Source organism: Arvicanthis niloticus, chromosome 7 (genome assembly GCF_011762505.2).
Source record: "Arvicanthis niloticus isolate mArvNil1 chromosome 7, mArvNil1.pat.X, whole genome shotgun sequence".
Taxonomy (NCBI): Eukaryota; Metazoa; Chordata; class Mammalia; order Rodentia; family Muridae; genus Arvicanthis; species Arvicanthis niloticus.
The window spans coordinates 32,719,813-32,736,772 of record NC_047664.1 but is presented as its reverse complement, the minus strand read 5'-3'; positions in this window follow the sequence as shown (position 1 = coordinate 32,736,772).

Below are 16,960 nucleotides of genomic sequence, written 5' to 3'. Positions count from 1 at the left end.
AAGACTGATGCAAGATTCTAGGAAAAACTCTACCTTTCAAGGAACTTAAAGCCACAAGGAGTTCCTTCGAAAATCATAAAAAAGAAACTTCCAGGAGATATTTAAGGATGAACAAATATCACATTTATTTTAGTAATCGAGCTTCATTCTGATTTCAAAATAGAATCACTATAAACCACAAAAGTAAATAACAGAACCCATCCTACAGATCAGCAATTGAAATGCATAAAACATAGTTCAAAGGGTATGAAAAGGTGGTTCAGCAATTAAGAACACTGGCTGCTCTCCTGGAGGACCAGGGACTGATTCCCAGCACCCATATGACAGCTCACAAGTGTCTCGACTCTAGTTCCAGAGGCTCCGGTGCCATTATTTGGCCTCCTAGTTCATTGGGCGTGCACACATGTAGTGTGCATACATACATGCAGGCAGAGCACCCTAACACATAAAAACTCTTTAAAATTTTCCTTACTGGAATTCTAATAATAAGGCTGAAGGGGGTTGGCATGTCCTTAACACAAGGAACAGTTCTCATTTCAAAAATGTTTCCCTTATCTCTGACACATTGGATGGTTCCCAAGAAGACTGAATAAGAGAAGGAGAAAGTGGGAAGAAGGAAAAGGGGAGAAAGGAGAGAACATCCCAGCATTACAGGATGGTTCAATATTCTAAGGAGACTATGGTCAGTACCTCACAAAATGTAAATATTGTACTGGGAAAAGTAAAAATTGATCTATTTGTGTATTTGGGGTGGCATTCTTGTCAGACTCAGACAAAATTGTACAGCATCTTAGGGAAGTGGGGTGGCTTCTTCCTGCCTATCTTACAGAAGTACTTTTATAAGACTGGGCTAAAGCCTCAAAAGAGAATCCTCATTTCACACTCTGCAAGTCTTGTATGTAAGCACAATTTGTATACAAAGTGGATCTTCAGCATTTTGCAAGATGCCCTGATAGACTGCATCCCCAGCTAGGCAGGAGCATCACTAAAACACAGATGCCCTGGGTAGATGCTTTCCCAGCAGGCCGGGGACTCTGCTGCTGCAAGAGCCCTAAGGCCTATCAGTAATGTCCAAACCAATGAATTCCCCAAGTCAGTTAGTGTCTCTCTTTGATTTTGAAGGATCCCCATTATTCCAGCTCCCCTGACAGCACCCACAGCTACGACAGGTCGTAGATTCTCTATATACCCTGACTGTACCCATAGTTCCTACAGGTCATAGATAGATCTCTATGCAGGGATATTTTAGTCCTAATTATTATTACAATGCTTTAAATGATTCAAAGAATCTCTCTCTGATTATTTAGATTAAAAAAAAAAACAAATAAAAATCTAAAAATCGGAAGTAAGAAAGGAGAAGTTGAGAAGATACTGGCACTAGCAAAGAGTGTTTCAGTGTCCTAAAATCACATCTAGAAAAATGAGACCACCAAGCAACACCACCACAGTGATAGGCGGGACTGGGTAAACCTCATGCAGAGGGGGGGAGGTTTATTACATCACTCAAAATTCAGGCATGGGAAGCCATCCTTTCTGCTGTGCTCAGCAGAACTGTGCTCCAGCAGGTTCTGTGGTTCAGGTCCTTTGCTCTTCAAGAGGCCTCTGCTGCTATGGGATCCGTCTTTCCCATGCCTCAGAAATTTGGGGTTTACCTAGTATTACCCACAAAGGCTCCAAATCCATTAAATGTCTTCTTGAAAAATATGGGGGCATGGATTTGCTAGCTTAGAGAAGGAGCCAAAAGTAGCATAGTAGGGACAATAAGAGACAAGAGGCTCTAGATTAAGGAGAGGATGCCTAACAGTGTGTGAGGCTGAAAAGGGAGACGGGTGTGGGATGAGGCTCTAAACTCTGGCAGCTGTCACACAGTTGGGCCATGGAACAGCATTCAGCAAGTGCAGAAACAATCCTCTGATAGACTTGATCCATCACATGAATAGAAGGTTGAGACAAAAGAGAGGATTCATGGACTCACTATTTTTATTACTGCTTCCAGTAAGAAACTAAATGGTCGTCTCTAAATAAAACAAGACAGAGAGCTTGGAGCTGGCAAATTTGCCTCACATGGACTTCTCAGAAAACAGTTCCTTCCACCGTGACCAGGGTCACTGTGCACAGGCCTGCACAGATACCACATTCCCACTTCAGATTCATCCTTCTGCTTGGGAAAAGCCCATAGGAGCCGCAATATGCAGATATCATCACTCTATGAGAGGGGATTTCCTCCTTCAGTGGAGTCTATTTAATGCACTACTGACTGTGACAGGATGCATTTGGAGGAGGTAAGGGTTCCCTGTCTCAACGTACCCAACTGGTGTGTTGGGAATTTCAAATGGCATCACCAGAGGGGTTGTAGTTCCTGCAAAGACCATGTGGCCTGACTTCACAAATACAGCAAGATGAAGTGAATCACTCAGGTGGTTTTCTCACACCTCTGAAGACCTATGCCAGAAAGTTCCAACTCTGCCCCATCTACCTCCTAGCTACACCTCCATACCTATTATCCTAGCCCAGAAATCCATGTGCTCTCTGCTCCTCTCATGGGCTTACTGTCCTTTGACTGAACTCATCTATGCTTTGGTCATTTTGCTCTCTTGTAAAGAGAGTAAGTACATGTATGTTTAATAAAGATCTTTACTTTTTCCTCCTCTGTGTTTATTTAGTTCCTAGATCAAGCCAGAGAGCCTACCTGAGGACTAAGGATGAGAGTGGAATGACTTCTGTCTTCTGCATGTTCTAGTCACAGAGAGTTCTGGCCTGTCTCTGGGCACATGTTATGACCGTTTTGCCTTTGTTAAAAATCAGGATCTGAGAAAACTGAGGCTTTCTATGGCATTTATTTTTTGCCTACCAGCTGTTGGATTCTGCTTCACTAGCTGTGTTCAGCTGGATGATCCCAGCCCACTGACCACTCAAGTTGTACCTGTAACCATCTTTTGTCTGAAAAGATGTATGTGGTTAGAAATCTCCTGTTCAAAAGCATTCCAAGAAGGGGTAGAGAACATGAACTTTTACACTACACACAGTCACCAAACAGCAGTGGGTCCATCACCAGCCTCACACAGCATGCAGACAGCAGTTGCACCCTGGTCCCCTCAGAGTGGTGAGCAAGGGGCTTGCTAATGACCACCTGAAGCCAATCTTTCTTTTCTAGGCTCCAAAATTAGGCCTGTTACAAAACACTACTGATGTTGCTTCAGTAAAACATCAGAGAAGACCAAGGCAACTTGTCTGACTAATGTTGGTTCAACCAAAAATCCCCAGCCTGCCTGTGTATTAAGATAAACTCTCTTAGAAGGCACAGGAAGGAAAAGCAAATATTTTGACCATGAAAAGACCCTCTAAATAACAAATGTCATAGCCTGAGTTTTGTTAGGCAACTTCAGTTATCTGAGGGCTTATGGGCTATTTTTTTTCATTCTCCAGTTCATTTACAAGTGACTGTATCAAAGAAACCACAGATAACAAGGTAGTGGTCTCAAGAAGGAAAGAACTAAGATACATACAAAAGTTCCTTTAAGTAGTGTTACTTCTAAGTTAAGTTTGGATGGCACTGTTTTAGATTTTTTTTTTCTTAGAGCTTACATGCAGAAGAGTTCACATGAGGGGTGAAACACCTCAGTGCAGAAGTGACCCATACCTAAGGGCATTTTTGATCAACTTGAGGTCGTCCTATGAATTCTTTCCTTTCTGGTCCCTCAGGTCTGTTTTTCTGGGGCTTTGGTTGAGTTACTTAGGTTGACTTCAAATCTCTAACACATGTTTATACTATCTAGTTTAGCTGCCTACTTAGAACTACTTAATCCTCCAGCAAAGATAGAAGGGATTTAATGTGTGCAGGAATTGCTCACACTAATTCATTCCATCTGCCTCTGCACACCTCCTGCTGTCATCTGTGTACCAGCGTTCCTCTGTGAGCTGGAGGACGCTCAGCAGCACAGCCCATATTCCTGGTAATTAAACTTGATTCTAATGTGAGCCATAATCAAAGGGATTATGAGATTCACCCCACTGTTTTATTTCTCAACACACTCCAGTAAAGTAAGACTTTATGTTGTTCCATATCAGAACTGCCACACTGGCCACCATGCTCAGGCCTGCGATATATTCTCAAGCTACCTTGAGGCTCACTATGATAAGGAGGACCAAGATTTATATTTCTTCCCTCCCTCAGCTCTCATGCAGATCTCAGAAAATGCAGATGCTGATATATCACACAGCCTGCCCTGGCAGACATATGCTAAGTCAGTGTGAATTCCCTGAACTTGGTAGTTCTACAGGATGGATTCTGCAAGGGATATTTCTATAGGCTAGATTCCTATATTTGATATTTCTATCAAAGGCTGGACCTTTGATAGATAGTTCTAGAGTATCTATAGATACTATATTGATAGTATCTGTATTGAATTTTGTCACTTCGTGGCTGCTTATACTATTTAGCTTGGATTTGCTTTTTCATCTGGAATTTTATGGGATTCTCATACACACAAGATGATTCTTCTTGCCCACACAGTACGCATGGGTCTACCCTTGGTTTATCGATTCTGTCTATCTACTACTTACTAATATTATACTACATATATATCTAAGACGTTTGGGTATTTTCAATGTTTCTCGTTGTTCTGTTTTGACTTTTGGTACACTAAGGAATGAAGCTAGGCCTTCATGTATAAGAGGTAAGTGCTCTACCACTGAGCTATTCCAGATTTTAATGAAGAGTATTGGGGACCATTATGCACAATAGGACAGCACTAAGCAACACAGAAAGAGAACAGAAAGAAAGATGGGGGTTGGAAACATGAAGATAGGGAGGAGAAGAATATGAATGTCAGTAGTATATGTCACCTTTCTGCAGTCCTGACTTCCAAGACAGACTCCACAGTCTGCCTCTTCCATCCACTCTATTGCTGCCTGTCTCCAGACTTACTTTTATTCCTTATTCAAATCTGAATATACATTTGTGTTTATATTTACTTGATTTTCTCTTTCTAAACTATGCCCCATGGATGTGCTCTTCGTTTTAAAAGTGGATTGTCAAAAGCATTTAATGAACACGCAACCATCTCTTCATATTTTGAAATCTAAGGACGGAGCACCTGTAATCACTGGCATGTGAAATACATGCTGTTCTAGCTCCAGTGAGCTACATAGCAGCTACTACCTGAAGCTCAATACCTTGCCCAAGACCCAAGACTGGGAAGAGGAAAATCCAGAGTCTGGGCCCACATCTTCCTATCTTCAGCACAGACCTCCCAACAGTTCACCTGCCTTCCAGAATGCTCATGTCTGAATGAGTGAGCACCAGGCCAAGTGGACAAAGCACACAGAAACCAAAGCAAAACTGCAGTTACAATAGCTGGGTACACACAGAGTGAGCGTGCATAGGACTTGGGCAGTAAACAGATCGCGGTGAGATAAAGAAAAGCCAATGAAAGGCAGCCGAAGCATGTTCATGGAATGGAGGAGTCAGGAAAAAAAAAAGATGTGGAACCTCTGCCAAATAAGTCTTAGTGAAACCATTGTCAAAATCTCAGGAATGTTTCATAAACAAGTTTATTCTAAAATGCATATGGAAAAGTCACAGAGCCTACAACTAAGACAATTCTAACAAATTTGGGGAGACATTACTTCCTGTTATAAACTTGAGGCATTTTTAAATAATCAAGTCAATTGGCTTATGATATATATATATATATATATATATATATATATATATATGTGTGTGTGTGTGTGTGTGTATATACACATATATATATATCAATGACTAATACATGTTACATATTACTGTATATATTATTTATCTCTCAATTGCTGAGATAAAAGCATGATAAATGCAACTAATTCAGAGTCTATAATGAAAGAGTCAGTATGGCAGCAAATAACAGGCAGAGTTACAAGTTCAGGGAGCTTGGACTTGAGAGAGAGAATTTAAAACATTATGAGGCTTTTAGTCTCAAAGCCCACTCCTAGTGACATTCTTTCTCCAGCAATGCCATACCACTTAAATGTCTCCAAACAGTGCCACCAACTAAGAACCAAGTCTCCAAATGTCCAAGACTGTGGGGACTTTTCTCATTTGAACCACCACAGTAAGTTAACACAGACATTAGCAGAACATGGTCTTCAACCTCATTGGTATTTAGAGAACTGTAAATCACAACTAGATACCACTGCACACCCATAAAAACAAACAGGTAATAAATGTTGTTTGGGATGAAAAGAAACTAGATCCCTCAAACGTCAGGGCTGGGATTTCAAAATGATACAGTCATCTTGGAAATGGAAGCTTGGGAGTTTTTTGAGACATTAAATATAAGTCATCATGTACCTAGGAATTCTACTCTGCCTTCAATAGAAATGACAATATTTGGGCACATAAAACTTGTGTGTATATGTTCAATGCACATTAGTCATTTTAATTAAGGTTTATAAGCAATGCCTGTTCCTTGCTAAATGGGTAAACAAAGTGTGGTGTGTTCAGATACTGAAACACAATGGATTAGACTGATTATGCATATTAGAACTCAGATGAACTGCAAGGACATTTTGCTAGATGTCATACACAACGCTACATACTGTATGAATCCTTTTCTAAGAAATGACAAGGGTAGACAAGGATTACAGCAATCAGGAATTCGGGACATTTTTCAGGTCTCAGAGCACCCAGAAGTACTGAGGGCCCAGCTGAGAATTCACAGAAGTTAAGTAAAATACTCTAAAATTACATGCCTAAAATGGTTAAAATTTTAGAATAGAAAATCAATCTCAATAAAACCATTTCTTTAAAAACTACAGTTGATGTGTTTTCTGTTCCAGAGGTGATGAAGAAGGGAACCTCTCTAATGCTCAGGAGGACTACCCAAAACCCCAGCCTGGGAGCTGGAAAACTGATTACCCAACACATTGCAAGGGCCCTGCTGGTCCTGTGCCATCCTGTAAGAATACTTAAGGGAAGGGCAGACAAGCCAGAATATTTAGGCTGGTAATGTCCTGGAAAGGTTTATACAGTTTGTTTTGGCATGAACATAACTGGTAGGCACAAAGAGAAATTTAAATCAGCAAATCCTGGTAACCTGATGTTCCTAAATGATTGTCAGGACATCTGATATGCAAATGTGAGCACCCACCAGACTTGCCTTAAGTTTTCTTTATGATAGTGCCCTAGACGTTCAGGCCTAGGACATACAAATTAATTTCCTTCTATCATCACTAGCTGTGTGACCTTTGGGATATTCTTTAATCTGACTGTAAGATGAAGATGAACCGGGCATTTGTGAATAGGCTATCTGACAAATAGCTGGCTTGATTCAGATTTTACAGTTTACACAGCTAGAAATTCCTCTCCTATCCCCATCACCAGCAGGATAAGCCTGAGCAATGTTGATGTGGAAGTTGGTACCTTATGATTCCTCTAGATATCAAAGTCATTTTCAACAGCATCAAGTGCCGGACTCTCCCACACTATGCCTGCTTTTGCTTTTCCTAATTCCCTTCTTTTCCTCTCCACTGCTCAACATCACCTACCTCCTCCCTCCCTCACTGCTTAAAACTCTGTGAACTTCCCAAATGCTGAACCACTGGAATGATGTATTTGTGTTACAAACATGGCCATGTTTCTTAACTGTAGCATTGTTGGTCACATCTCTCTGGGCTCTGTGATGAGACTGAGTTGAAGAAAGAGTCTTTGAGTCTCTAACTCATAGCCTTTATTGCCCAACATGCAAGAGATACACAGAAAAGAAAAGCATGTTTCATAGGCTATTCATCCAGAGAGACATTTTTATAATCAAGACAGACTTGATGAGTTTATAGAAAAATGGCATTTGTGAGGAGATATTGCTGATGTACCATTGTTTAAAATGTATTCAATCTTAATGACAATATGAGTTTTCCTTCTGTCTATTTTATTCTGGCATTTAAATTTTGTAGTTGTTTGGGGTCTTGAAACCAGAAGATATGCTTTGCTTATGATGAATTAGAAGTGGAATGGGAGGGTGTGGAAAGGACAGGAAAAGCCCTATCTGTCCAGTTGCTGCTCTCGGACCCTCACTGAGTGCTGCCAGTGCTGTAAAAGTAAATAAACACTGGAAAAGTCAGACATTTGTCTGGGGAGCTTTTGACCTTTCCTGACTTCTGTGCTGGACCTTGCCATCTTGCTTATGTTTGTCCTAATCTATTTGGTCTGGCGCTCAGGCTGGACAGCTCCTGACTCCAGGGGATTGTGAGACACATGAGCCTGGGCTCTTCCAGAGTGGACTGAACGGCTCCCATGTGGCTCAGCCTGGAGGTCTTTGTTATGATCCTACTTGACCCCAGTGGTCCAACTCAAAATACTTAACGATAATGTGCCTGAGGAGAGCATTCTTATACAAAATGAAGCACTTGCTCTGTGGTACAGTGGAACCCCACAGTGTTCCTCAGATGTCTTCAGGCTTGTAAAGCATTGGGATACATTTTTCTGTTTAAAAACTTTTTCTTCATTTTTGAAAACTTTGTATATGTATTAAATGAAATATGTTTATATCTACCCCCCTTTGTCTCCTCAACAAGTTCTCCTTCCCCAATTTTGTGTCTTTTTTCTTTTCTGGAAGAGTTGGAGTGGAGATAACCTATTATGTCCAGTTTGTGCTGCCCATGTGTGTATGGATGTAGAAACACTTACTAGAACATGGGAAACTTACCAGTGGTTGTATCTAAAGAATGAAAGAAAGAGAGAAAGAAAGAAAGAGAGAGAGAGAGAGAGAGAGAGAGAGAGAGAGAGAGAGAGAGAGAGAGAAAGAAAGAAAGAGAGAGAGGAGAATGAGTCTGCCCCAGAAACTATTAACTTCCCATAACTGCCCAGTAAAGGGTGAGGCCTAGAGACCATTTACCACATCTAAGCTGGGATTTTGGCTGACTTGATCTTAAACAGGTCCTGTGCAGGTCTATAAGATCATGTCTGCAATGGCCATGTTGTGTCCAGAAGATAGCATTTCACAGAGCTCCTCAGCATCCTGTGGCCCTTATGCTTTTTTTATCTTTTCTTCTATGATGTCCGCTAAGCCTTGCTGGTGAGGGGTTAATATAGACATCCCATTCAGGCCCCAGCACTGAGTCTCTTGTTTTTAGCACTTTGGCCATTTATGAATTTCTCCACTGACTACTGTCCACTGCAAAAAATAAAAATTAATAAAGAGCTTATCTGACCAAGGTTGAAAGCAGCCCAAGTCTGTGGGTATAATGATCAATATTTAGAAGGCAATTTGACAGCATGACAATTGAGCAAAAAATAGCAATTGAGCAATATCAGGCTAACCTAGGGCTTATGAACTCCCAGCCATGGGTTTTTGATGAGGATTAAAGTACCAGACATGAAATTTCCTCCTGTGAATCAGGCCTTAAACCCAATCTGAAAGTGGTTAGTTACCCTTTAACATTCATGCCATTATTGCACCGGTAAGCATATCTTGCCTGTCAGATTATCATTACTCAACACAAGGTCCAGTACTCAGTACAACCATTGATGTCCTTGTTCCTCTAATGGCTTTCATGATGTCTTCCTGTACTGTGAAAGCCAGCCAGTAAAGGGATGTTTCCCAGTCCTTTTGATGAATGGAATAGGTTCTCAGCTGGATGTTTTCACTTGCCTAATTTAATTGATACCCCTGACAATGATCCATTATTTTATTCAGGAAGAACTGTCAAAAACTCAGTGTGTGAGATTTGGGAGAGATAGGTAACCCTATTTCTGATGCTCTTGGGTCCTGAAATTCAATCTCTTCATTAAAATGTGAGTGTGTGTGTGTGTGTGTGTGTGTGTGTGTGTGTTAAAGATGGAAACTACAGGCGGCTCTAAAATTTATTGACATACAGAGAGAAAGCCTCTCACTGAATACACAAGATTGGGTCATGAGAAGGATGGTAAATATGATACATATTTGAAGAAGTAGAAAGTATGGAAGGTATAAAAATGAAATGCAGAAGAGGGAACAGGTGATGGATTCCCAGGGCCATCAGGCTGCCATCTTAAAACAGCCAACTCCTCTCCCTTAAGGAGCAGCTATAATTGTTCCACATTACCAGGGCAACACCAAGTTGAAATTCAAGATAAGTTGTAACTAGCATCTGGAATCTTGCATTACAATGAAAAACAAACAAAGAAACAAACAACAACCACATGACCAGTTATGAAGAAACAGAATTTAGAGAATACCACTCAGCAATGATGAAGTGGTGCTTAATTTCAACTATATATTTCACAAAACAAATCCAGTGCATTTTATGGCTTAAGAAGATTTAGTGTTACCAGGCAATGTTGACACATATCTTTAGTCCCAGAACTCAGCAAGCAAAGGTGGGCCTATCTCTGAGCTCTACACAGAAAAACCTATATTAAAAAAAAAATAATAATAACAACACCAACAAAAACAACCAAACAAACAAAGAATTCATGTTGCCTATTTATTACATACAAGAAACTGAATTCTCTGTCTCTTCAGTGCAGCACGTCTCTCTTTAAAAGAATGTCAGATTTGAGAGAACTGATCTAATAACACACTGAAAATGCAAACACTGCTTTAGTCTATGTTTATTCCCCAAACTGAAACTAGACCTCTGTGCCAGTGCTGAGAGGTTGGCCTGATGAGAGATGCTCACACAAAGACTTATGAATAGATTATTGCTGTGTAAAGAAAGTTCCACAAGTTTAGCTCTAATGCCAGGTAAGGAGGAATCCCTCCACCCAGGCTCATGCCACAGTCAAATACAAACAGGGACATCAACTGTAAAAGTAACTTTTATTTGCCAAGTGTATTGTTATCTGGAAGGTTTACACCCAGATGTGAATAAGCACACCCTTCCTAGTTCTTTCTGAACCCTGGTTGACTGGTTCAACTCAGTTTTTCTGGCTCAAAACTCCTCTCCAAACTGACTGACTCAATACAGCTTCTCGTGACTTCTGACTGAATTGCTCTGCTTGCCCTAATACTAACTCTGACAATCTTTTCTAATCATCTGGTTCCTTCTCCTTCTGTGACTTATTCTGTCTTCACATGTGTCTAGCTTTTTCTCTCTGCAACCTGTCTCTGTAAAACTGTCCCAGCAAAGCACATGTATGTGTGCACATGCTCACACGCATGTGCGCGCACACACACACACACACACACACACACACACACACACACACAAAACTTTCTCTCCCTGAGCTGTTCTTAAGTAGTCTCTCTTTCCTCTCTGTTCTCATAAGAGTTGTGTATATCCTATCTCTGACTCTTCCTGTTCAATCTTTCTCTGATTCATCTTTCTATTTGCCCCTCAATTAGACATCACTTTCAAACATGAATATTTCTTTCTACAAACTAACTTTACCTTCATTGTTTGAGATTAAAGGTGTGTACTATGGGCATTTCTGTATTCCAGTTAGATCATACTATATAATCCAGGGTCAGGATGTCTGCATTCTGGCCAGGTCATATCTTTGGATGTGATCCCTTGGCAGAGAAGTAATGTTACTGGATTAAAATGCCTCCACATTCAACAAACACCAAATATTGCTTCCACCTTGCTCTTGGACGTCTAGCTACCAAAACTGTAAGAACCTGTTTTCTTTTCTAAATAAGTGATCCAAGCTGAGGCGTTCTGCTATAGTCTCACCAAACTGACTAAATCTCCTAATGGGCCCTATATCTTATCCTAATAGAAAATATCTTCTATTTTGCACTAAGGCTGGGCTCAGTGACATTGCCCTCCAATCTCAGTTACTCAGGAGATGATGCAGGAGGACAACTAGTTCAAGAACTACTTTGAGTTTACAGTGAGTTCAAAGACATCCTGGACAGCTTAGTAAGACTTTCTTCAAAACTGAAAGAGAAAAGAGGGCTAGGCTATAGTTCAAAAGTTGAGTGCTTTTCTACAAAGACCTGGTTTCAGTCCCTAACACTATAAGAAAAAAAAAAAAAAAGAAAAAAAAAACAAAGAACAAAGGTTCTTTGTTTGGTTCCCTGGTTTCAGTCCCTAACACTATTAACAAAAAAAAAAAAAAAGAACAAAGGGAAAGAAGGAAGGAAGGAAGGAAGGAAGGAAGGAAGGAAGGAAGGAAGGAAGAAGAGAGACAGAGAAAAAGAGAAGGGGAATACAACTTTACATTAATACTGAAAAATAAAAGCTAAAGACCTAGCCATGCAACTTATAGCTCCCTGTAGTCCAGCGTCATATCAGTTTATGGAAGACAAGCAGCTGATCCCAGAGCTGGGGAGACGTGGGAGTAGTTGAGCAAACGGGTGCCCTGGCCATGGATTTGGAGCTGCCTTCCCCCTTGACACTTCAGCCCAACCACTTTTATTTCCATACAACTTCAGTGTGGCAAACAGAGATTCCAGCTAAGCACACAACGGTTGTAACTTGTAGAACCAGAAAAGTATCAGCATCATTAGAGAATAAGTTGTAATGGAAAATATTGACAGACTTGCAAACAGAAAAGTTAAAGTATCTTTACAGTGAAAATATTTGCTGCAAATATAACAAAAGGAACATTCTGGGGAAGTCAGACTCATCATAATGTTAATGAGGCATGAGTTGAAGACAATCTGCATGCAAGGGTTCATTCCAGGGCCATGGCAAGAGCCTAGCCACGGAAAGGTACATTCCTACTTCTGCTTTAGTTTTGCTACAGAGGACTCCCTAAAGTTTATAAACCTCAGAAACCACGAAAGTTAAGTCTAGCCTAGATTTTCAGAGTGAAGAGAACCTACCAATTAGAAGAGAAAACATAAACAATATAATATAATGGACAGAAAATATTAATAATTTATAGAAAAAAAGAAATGCTAATAGAATGTAAACACAAAACAAAGGGCTTGCCATCTTTAATGATTAAAAACATACAGATTGAAATAAAAATGGGGATTTGATTCCCTCAAATATGCAAATATTCAGGGAGTTCATAATAATCATTCATAATTATAATATTATTATGCATAATTATTATTCATAATAATAACAGGTCAGTTACATACTATCTGTAATGCCTTTAATGCACAAATCAGTTTCCTGAAATTTTGGCCTACCCATTCAGATATTCTTTACAGAGATGAAGGTATGTGCTTTATCAAGAAAAAAACCTGTGTCCATCAGTAAGGGGAATGTGTTCATATGCACACTGGCTTTAGAAGGACCAGATTTACATGCTCCATTAAAAAAATACTCGAGATTAGGAACACATTCTCTTTCTGAAATTCAAAAGTTATAAACAAAACAAGGCAAAAACCTAGTTACTATCATCTCTATTGGTTCTCTCTATGGTGAATATTGAGCAGGACAAAAATTACTCCACGTATTGGTAAACATTTTTACAGGCCATTGGCTTAAACCTGTCCTCTTCTTCAGGCATCCTGAAGTAAAATTTCATTTTCCTCTGGATATTTATTCAGAGTGAGTTTTCTACAGTTGCTTTTCAGGATCATTTCATGGCAGTCCCCACATTCCTGAACAATTGTGACTTCCTAAAGTGTATGCAATGAAATCCTAACCACAAAGGTAATGTGGCCCCTGGGAGGCAGAAGCGAGGAGATCTGGAGGGCTTCATTCAAGGACTGGGAGCAGTGCCATGTGGAAGGGATCCAAGGGAACTCCCTGGGCCCTGCCATGAGAGGGTAGACACAAGGCTCTATTGACGAGCCAGAAAGTGGCTCTCACCAGACACCAAACATCCAAGTGTCTTGATGTCCAGCTTGCAAACTCCTACAGGTCTTTGAGAAATTAACTCTTGCCATTGCTAAGCTACCATTCGTTGTTTTCTTGGTTGGTTTGTTTTAATGGCAGCCCAAGAAGATGAAGATAATACAAGAAACATGAAAACAAAGTGAGACAAGCCCAAACTGTGGTCTCCTCCCATGAGAGCCTATGCCATCAACACTACTCATAGGAATGTGCACATGGTCAAGTCAGAATGTCAACTGCACAGAAATCCTCAGCAGCCTCCAGCTGCCTGGTTCCAACATCACACCCCTGAAAGTTCCTATCTCACTGTCTAGTTGTCTCACAATTTAAAAGATTTGAATTCAAAAGGACAGAAGAATATGGATTTTCTTTGGAATGATGTGCTACACACAAAAAAGGGAAATAACAATTTGCTAAGTAGACATAAAAGTCTCAAAAGAAAGAAAGAAAGAAAGAAAGAAAGAAAGAAAGAAAGAAAGAAAGAAAGAAAGAAAGAAAACAGTTGAGGCTAGGCATAGTGACACATACCTGTAATCTCAGCACTAGAGAAGCTGAGGGAGTTGGCTGTCCCTTCCCTGGGGTGACAGGGTGAGAGCCTGTTGAAATTGGGAGGTGGGGAGAGGAATGTGTCCACTGACAAAAGCCAGGCAAAGGCACATTCTTTGAGACCGGCTTCCAAGCTCCAGTACACACTTGATGACTTCCCCAGCCAGGACAGAACAGTCTGGCTTCAAGAGTCAAGACTTAGAACTAACATGGCAATGACCACACTTCCTCATCCCCAGGTAGAGCCTGGATAGTGAAGCTCCAGAGCTAGACCCTGTGCTCTTTTTACAGGACCAAGGGTAGTCTGCAGAAGTACCCTAAAAAGTGAATGTTATACACCTCTAAGTGTATAACTGCCAGGTGAGGTGCCCCATCTCTGGCCAAAGAGAAAGACAGCCACACCACATCTCCTCCCAAGGGAAAGTGGCTCAGGCCCCACATAAATTCAGGGGGGTAAATGCAGGAGGTAAATACAAAAGGTGTTGGATATTCACTGAAGAACAAAGCTTCAAAGTCTCAGCTCACTCAGGAAGAGCATGCCCCCGACACCAGAACAAAGAAGAAGGAGTTGGGTACTGTGATAGAGAAAATACAGAAAAGGAGAAAGTGTAACAGAGTCATCTTTCAGCCCTGTAGGGTCACACATCCTGACTTTTGACAAGTTTTCCCAACCCCATGACCTATAGGGCAGTGATCGTCTCTGCACTATTTAACCCTGTACTACAGGTGTCTGCTCTCCTCTGTTTATTCTCATTAGGGGAGAGGCATCTCTTTACTATCCCTTCTGCCTCAATGGAAGGCATGCACCAGACCTTAACCACAAGACACCATCAGAATGGTGTGCAAGAGCCTGGAGCTGCTGAGTCAGCAGACAATTGGCTAGATGGCAACACTAAAATGCCCTCTGACAACCTCAGCTTCCCTGAATACATGTCTCAATTCTGTCCAAAAGCCTGCTTCTGAATTCAAGGTTTTGAGTGTCTGAGCACAGTAGTCAGATGAGAGTTTTCTAGAGCTGAAAGACTGCATAGGATCTCCAGTGGAGACCAGTGTTTCTACCTTCTCCAGAAGAATGAATGGCAGAAGGCATACATTAGACATATCTAGAGGTAGACTAGTACAGTGGACACATGGAAGATACCCAGCCAGGATTGTTTGGAGTAAGAAGATGAAGGCTCAGGTCCTCACCAGATACAGTGCAGCAGTACAAGGATACTAAGTTGCTAGCATGTTCCAGTGGGCCTTAAGCACAACACACTCTGTCAAATACAGGGCGCATAGAAGTAAGAAAGAGTTCGAAAGAATCACAGAGGAGAGAGACTTAAGTAGAGCCAGATTTCAGAATGGATAAAATGGGCAGAAGTTTTATCCTGTTTGCTATATCTTAGCATCGGGACACACGCTGGCAACCAGGCTGAGACCTTCAATCATCCATCCCAAAGCTTATGTTCAAGGTCCAGGCTGAGACTCCACACTCAGACAGCACCATCTAGTGGTGATAGAATGCCAAATGCTGAGCCTTTCTCCTGTACTTAAAAGTCTGGACTCTTAAAAATTAAAGAAATACTTTTCTAGTAAATAATAACAATTAAATATATTTATATATATTTTAAAACAAGACATTCTAAATCTAACTTTGTGGCTGGCCACATTAGCCACGAAGGTACACAAATAATAAAGAAACAAATGTGGACTTAACACCCCTAAGTCACAGATTTACCCCTGTACCTTTCTTGGGATGGCTGCTACTCATACACTAACTCTCAGGTATGTCCCTGAAGATACCCAGGGCTCTCTATCGCCTCTGCTTCCCTCTGATCCTCAGTTCTCCCATATGGCCTCCCCAGCAACAGCATTTTCTTAAAGAAAGGGGAAGTTGGGGCTGCATTTGGAATCCCAGCTCCAAACCCTCTCTCTCATCTGAGCAGTGGAGGCACCATTGATGGACTGTATGAGATGGTGAAAGACAGTATTTGACACAGGAGAAGTGAGCCCGCAGTCTGGATTTGATAAAAAGGCATCCTTAGATGCTTAGAATTTAGAGCAAGGCATGTGTTCAGTAAAGTGTCTTCTGTACATCACCCAAAATGCCTTAAACCCCCATGTGTGGCTTCATCTTCAAAACAGGCACAACAACATCTGATTCATAGACTATGGTGAGGATTAAAGCACATCTCAGCTAGAGATACCTGGGACAAAGCACAAGGGCATGCTCCTTACCATACTCAATTCTTTGTACAGAAGCCTGTTCTCTAACATGCAAGGTCTATGGAATTCTAAGCCCATCTGCACTCTCGGATACTGTCAGCATGGACCGTATTTCAAATGCGTTCTTCTTAGATGGCATGGTGCTTGGAGGCACAGAGAACTGTGTGTAATGACTTCTGCCGAGGACTAGGCAGTGGGAAGAGAGCAGTATCCAAGTGGACATTGCCAGCCTTCTATAAAGGTCTCCTTCCTTCCCCAGCTGAAAGGCAGTCACAATCCCGGTCTTAGCACTACATACTCCCACCCAAGAGGTATCTCCAACATTCTCCACTTGCCAGACACCTGCTATAGTTTGCAGGAAAAGAGACTCAGAAAAATGTGAAGGGCTCTTGACCTCCACCACGATCCTGTACTGTAGCTCTTGACATCTCAAGAAGGTTTCAGCCTGTGACCATGACAAGAATATTTTGCAGAGTTCTGGATTCAGCTACTGTTCTGGGAGGCACCAAGG